This window comes from Equus przewalskii, chromosome 9 (genome assembly GCF_037783145.1).
Source record: "Equus przewalskii isolate Varuska chromosome 9, EquPr2, whole genome shotgun sequence".
Lineage (NCBI taxonomy): Eukaryota > Metazoa > Chordata > Mammalia > Perissodactyla > Equidae > Equus > Equus przewalskii.
Window position 1 is genome coordinate 49,766,734 of NC_091839.1, and position 6,000 is coordinate 49,772,733.

Genomic DNA, 6,000 nt, shown 5'->3' on the forward strand with positions numbered 1-6,000 from the left:
TAGAAGTGATCTCTTAGTGTACTCTTTTTTAACCTCTTAGAGTCTATAAAAAAGTTTCATTTTAATATCAATCTATTATAATATTAATCTAGAAGCAGTCACAGCCATTAAAAAGAAAATAAGAATTTTAAGCAAGAAGTAAGCCCAAAAGTCGTGAAGTCCAAACCCCTTTTTTTACAGGTGAGGAGCCTGAGGCGGAGAGAGGTTAAGTGACTACCCCAAATCATAGCGTCAGAACTGTCAATGAAACTTACTTCTCTGACGTTCAATCCAGAGGGGTTTTTTTTAACGATACTACATTACTTTATGATTTAACAAAAACTTAGCTGATCATTCTTCCATATGACCATAACCTTGAATTAGCTGAATAAAGCTGAAAGAAGATTGAACTGAGGAGTGAGAGAACCCGTCTGTCCAGCTCTGCTACGTACGTCACTCTGCCATCTTGGATAAGTTACAATTTCTCTGAGCTTGTTCCCACTTCTATGAAATGTGCCTAACTCGCTGGCACTGGAGAGATTTAAAAGAGATCTTATAAGGGAAAGCACTTTGTGACCTATAAAGTAGTATGCAAATGTATGAATATTATCAATATTTAGTAGAACATGTTGAAGATCAGAAATTGTCTTTCCAGCACAAAATGTGAGATTAGCACCTTCAAGTTCATTCTAGTCTAATCCTTTCAATTTTCACCGAAGGAGAGAAAAGCCTAGGAAGACTGGGTAATTTACCCAAAGACTTATGGCAAGTTGCTAGCAAAGCCAAGACTTAAATGTCGGTCTCCTAACTTGCAGTTTCCAATGAACAACTCTAATATCTTTGATAAGTGAATACTAATTACAAACCAGTAAGATGGTTTCAAATAATCTGATAAAACTTTAGACTGAATTTACATGGGCCTAGAAGGGATATCCTAAAATATTTTTTTAAATATTTTAAAATTACATTTTAGGGGCTGACCTGGTAGCGTAGCAGTTACGTTCACATTATCCACTTTGGTGGCCCGGGGTTCACTGGTTCAGATCCCGGCATGGACCTACTCACGGCTTATCAAGCCATGCTCTGGCAGGTATCCCACATATAAAGGAGGGGAAGATGGGCACTGATGTTAGCTCAGGGCCAATCTTCCTCACCAAAAAAGAAAAAAAGAAAAGAAAATCTAGCTGTGAAAAAGAAAACTATCATTAAATCTAAAACCACAATAATGTACCAATGCCTTACAGATTCAGCAATATTAATTGTATAATTTCTTTCATAGTGCTGAGTGTAGAAAGGTCATTTCAGGATGTGAATAAGGTGGTCCTATAAAAACAGTTTTGAAAAGGGGCTTAAGCATCAACATTTTTTTAAAAAACCAGGCCACGAAACATAAATGAGCTTTCCTGCTACTACTACTGTCAGAATGCTGATACTTCCAGTGGCCGGCCTGGTGGTGTAGCAGTTAAGTTCCCCTGCTCCACTTCACCTGCCCAGGGTTCGCAGGTTTGGATCCTGGGCACTGACCTAGCACCACTCATCAAGCCATGCTGTGGTGGTGTCCCACGTAAAATAGAGGAAGACTGGCACAGATGTTAGCTCAGGGTCAATCTTCCTCCCAAAAACCTCCAAAAAACTTAGCATTAATAAAAGATTGTCAGTGGTCGAGAATGCTGTAGGAGAGATATAACCTGGAGACAATGGACAGAATAGGTCTCTTCCTGAGATAGCTTCACGCCTGTGGTTCTGCAATGGCTGGAACACACAGCCATGAAAATGAAGGTCATGGCCAAGGCTTTGGGTAAGCCCAATTGAGGCTACAATCCCTCTCCTTCGTACTTTTTCCTTTTTAAGTGCAGATGCTTTTAAAAGAGTTCCTGTGTATCTGCATTAGCCAGATCCCTATAGTCCATCCACAGAGTAACATGGTAATCAAGAGAACAAAAGCAAAGATTTTCAGTCCATAAGGGGAAAGCAAAAGCAATATGTGACTTTCTAAGTATCAATATTAATATTCCATATAACTCAAAGTCTTCAATACTTCACTGTTATTTTTTCCTCAATGGAAGATTTGAGGGGACCGAATTATCCAGATAAACATTCAGTATTCACCCATTTATTTGTGCCCTTGCACAACTGTAAATGTCCCTTCTCCATTGTAACATAATCTGTGTATTTAAAACAAAAAATTCAAAATATGATTTTCTGGGTTGCCTATATCCTTTGGAAAATAAAGAAGCGTATCCTATTTTCCCCATCTAGTTGATATGGGTAACAAAATGTATATAGTCAATACAATATTTTCCCCGTCTGGTTAACATGGGTAATAAAATGTATATAGTCAATGCAAATGATTCAAGAGTAATTTATTAAGCGTAGTTTAAAATGAAATCTTGACAATAAATGATGAACCGTTATTACAAAGCTTTGCCCAAACCCAATACCCTTTGATGGTGCATTTCCTTCATCTAGCTGTCCTATGTCTCTCCTGGACAGGGTGTGGAAGGACAAAGGTGATCTGGTAAGTTGCTTTCCAAAGGTGCATCTTTAAATATTATCCTTTGTGATACTGTAGCTGTTTGGGGTTTCTCAGTTAGATTCCTCAGTGCCTTATTGGGAAAAACTCCTCTATGTCAATGTCATTAAAAAAACATAGAGTCGGGCCGGTCCAGTGGCATAGTAGTTAAGTGCATAGGCTTTGCTTCGGCAGCCAGGGTTCACAGGTTTGAATCCTGGGTGTGGACCTGTGCACCACTCATCAAGCCATGCTGTGGCAGCATCCCACATACAAAATAAAGGAAGATTGGCACAGATGTTAGCTCAGGGACAGTCTTCCTCAAGCAAAAAAGGGAAAGATTGGCAACAGATGTTAGCTCACGGCCCACCTTCCTCACCAAAAAAAAAAAAAAAAAAGACAAATAAATCCTATAGAACAAGTTTAAAAGTAGGCTTGCTTCTTTTTCTGGTTATAAATTGTATAAATTTTCCAGAATTTTGAGGAGGAATTGACTTTCCTCTTAAATAGGTTTCTCAAAATGTTACCAAAGATAAAGGTCCCTATTATAGACTTGCTGTGTTTTTTTCTTGCTTATCATTTCAGCTTTTAATGGTGAGAGATTTGATTGCTTTAGAGAAATGGTCTTTTCCTCCAAATCAAATGACTCACAAAGCAAGTCACTAAGAGAAGAGAGTGAGAAGCCAGAATGGGCTGTTGGCAGCGTTCCCCCTTCCGCCCCCCCTCCTGGCCTCCTGCCCCCTGAGAACGCCTGCAGCTGCCAGGACAGCACAAACAACTTGGAGATGGGCCAGACAAGATTTAACGATGGTCAGTTGGGATGGATCTGTTGTGGAACTGGGTACTTTATTTACTATTTACTAAGTAGATTGCTATTCATATAGTGTTAGGCTATTTTATAGGATGAGAGGTCTTGAGCTAATTTCATATATGTGTGTCTTATTTCCCTAATAATGAATATTTTTCCATAGCCTCTAGTGCAACTAGAAAGCAAGCTTAATGCAATCACTCAAAAGTACCTCTTTAGGGAACCAACACAAGTATTTGAAATTCAGAAGAGTGGGTCTTGAGCTACTTTCTTTGAAGGTCATATTTTGAGGATGCGAGGGGTCACTTTTTGTAAGGACAATATCAGTATTTTGCTCTCCCACTAATAAAAATTTATGTTCATTTTGACCAAGAGTTGGACCTCATATACAAATTGTATTTGGTGGGTTTTTTCTATTCGAATTTTGTCTGTGCCTCCAACTACAGAAAGGAATCTAAGCAGGCATTCTTTCATACAGAATGCCTGAGACATACCATTTTCAGTAAAAATAGAAGTCCTATAGGCCAATACTTCTCAAACTTTAATGTGCAATGGAATATTATTCAGCCGTGAGAAAGGAAGATATCCTCGAATTTGTGATGGCATGGATGGACCTTGAGCTCATCACACTAAGAGAGATAAGTCAGACAAAGGAAGACAAATACTGTATGATCTCACTTATATGTGGAATCTGAAAAGGTTAAACGTGTGAAAAACAGAGAGTAAAGTGGTGGTTACCAGGGCATGAGGGGGTGGGGAATAAGAGTGCTGGTTTTTAAAGGTACAAACTTCTAACAAGAAGTAAATAAACCGTAGAAATCTAATTCAGAATATAATTAATGTAGACAATAATATTGTACTATAATTATGTAATGTGATAAATATTACTACACTGGCAATCATATTACAATATATAAATGTATCAAAGTTACACCTTGTACACCTTAAATTTATACAATGTTACACGTCACATTTATTCAATTAAAAAATAACTTTAATGTGCATATGAATCTCCTAGGAATCATGGTAAAATACAGATTCTGATTCTGGGTGGAGCCTAAATTCTGAACTTATCACAAGCTCCCAGGTGATCTGGATGCTACTGAACCCTGAGCTACACTTTGAGTAGGAAGGTTTAGGCCATTTCCCTTGCAGAATATTGTATCCAAACTACGAAGATTTAACATGAACAGGTACTAATATGATAAAGCAATACCTCAGCTTTAACTAAAAACTTGAACAAAGTAAATGGATAGAATCCTGTAGAACATCTGTGTTGACTCCTTTAGGTGGTTTTAGGTTTCCTTGGGAATGAAGGGAAGTAATCCATATTCTATTTTCATTTTACTGAAAAGGCAGGTGCAAGAGATAAATCTATGAGGTGATGGCACAAGTGGGCATTCCTTTAGTTTCAGCAGACTATAGCTGGTCCATCTTGCAAAGTAATTGAGGAAGCCAGCAGCTGATATTAGAAGAGTTTTGGGGATGAAATTCTGGCGTGTGCCAGGACTGCATGAGTGTGACCAGTTCAACTTTCTGTATGTCAAAGTTCTCAACCGGTAATGTCGCGTCTCCAGATGCTGTTCTACTCCAGCCTACCTTTGTTTTCATCAAGTGCAAGCACAGCTCGGAAATGAGGGCATAAGAAAGCATCAGATTTGTTATTCACAGCAACAGCTCCAAACCCAGACAGCTCCAAAGTAAATCTGAGCAAGGTCTTTCTGTGACTTTGTGACCAAAGACTTAATGTTCTCATACCATTAGTGGGCTCTGGCACTTTATCAAACCTGTGATATTGACTAACTACCAGTAATTGCTGATTTATGGGCAAAGTTTTCTCAGCCTTGTTTTCTTCAGGACTCTAATATACTTCCATCTTCCGGAAAGGTGTTGAATCAGTCAGTTCACGTGCTCTGCAAGCTTTGCTGTTGACATATCTAAATAGAGGACGTCTTGCTCTTTTACCTGTTGCTGTTGAGAGGAACTTGTAGTACTTTAATTGCCTTAAGGTGTCTCTTTAAAAGAAACAACCACACTTCTGTGAATGTAGGGAAGGCAACTAACAGAATATAGCATGTGGGAAATAAATTTCATTGTTCTATAATTTTCAGAAGCTCTTTACTTAAGCAGGATGAGGTAATGATGTAACTAGAAGGGTTTCTAGAGATCATCTAGTCCAGGATGACAAATGGTGTCACTTCCAGTGCCATAGGACAGGGGAACGAGGGCAGATGTGCCTTTTATTTTCCAAACCAGATGTAGTGTCAACCCTCACTTCTAGTCCATGCTTTTCTTTTCCTCTGTTTCTATCTTTCTTTCTCTTTTTTCCCCATTATCTGGAAACCTCTACCTAAAACAATTACCAATCAGGCCCCAAAGATTAGATGCGAGGAAGGATTAGGGTCTCATCAAAAGCCTAGGACTGCTCTACCAATTTGATCTCACCTTCAAATTTCCTCTACCTCTTCTTCCATCGTTGACCAGCACCTGGGCCTCCCCAGAACCACATCCACAGCAACATTTGCCCTCTAGCATTTCCAAAGGGGGTTGTAGGACTACTGGATGCTTTGTGCCTGATTCCATCATCACAAATGATCATGTTACAGCAACCCTTGAAACATACTATAGAATGTTCAGGACCAAGCCACAGCTCACAACAGATGGAAACATAGATATGCCTCTGGTTTTCATTTACATATTT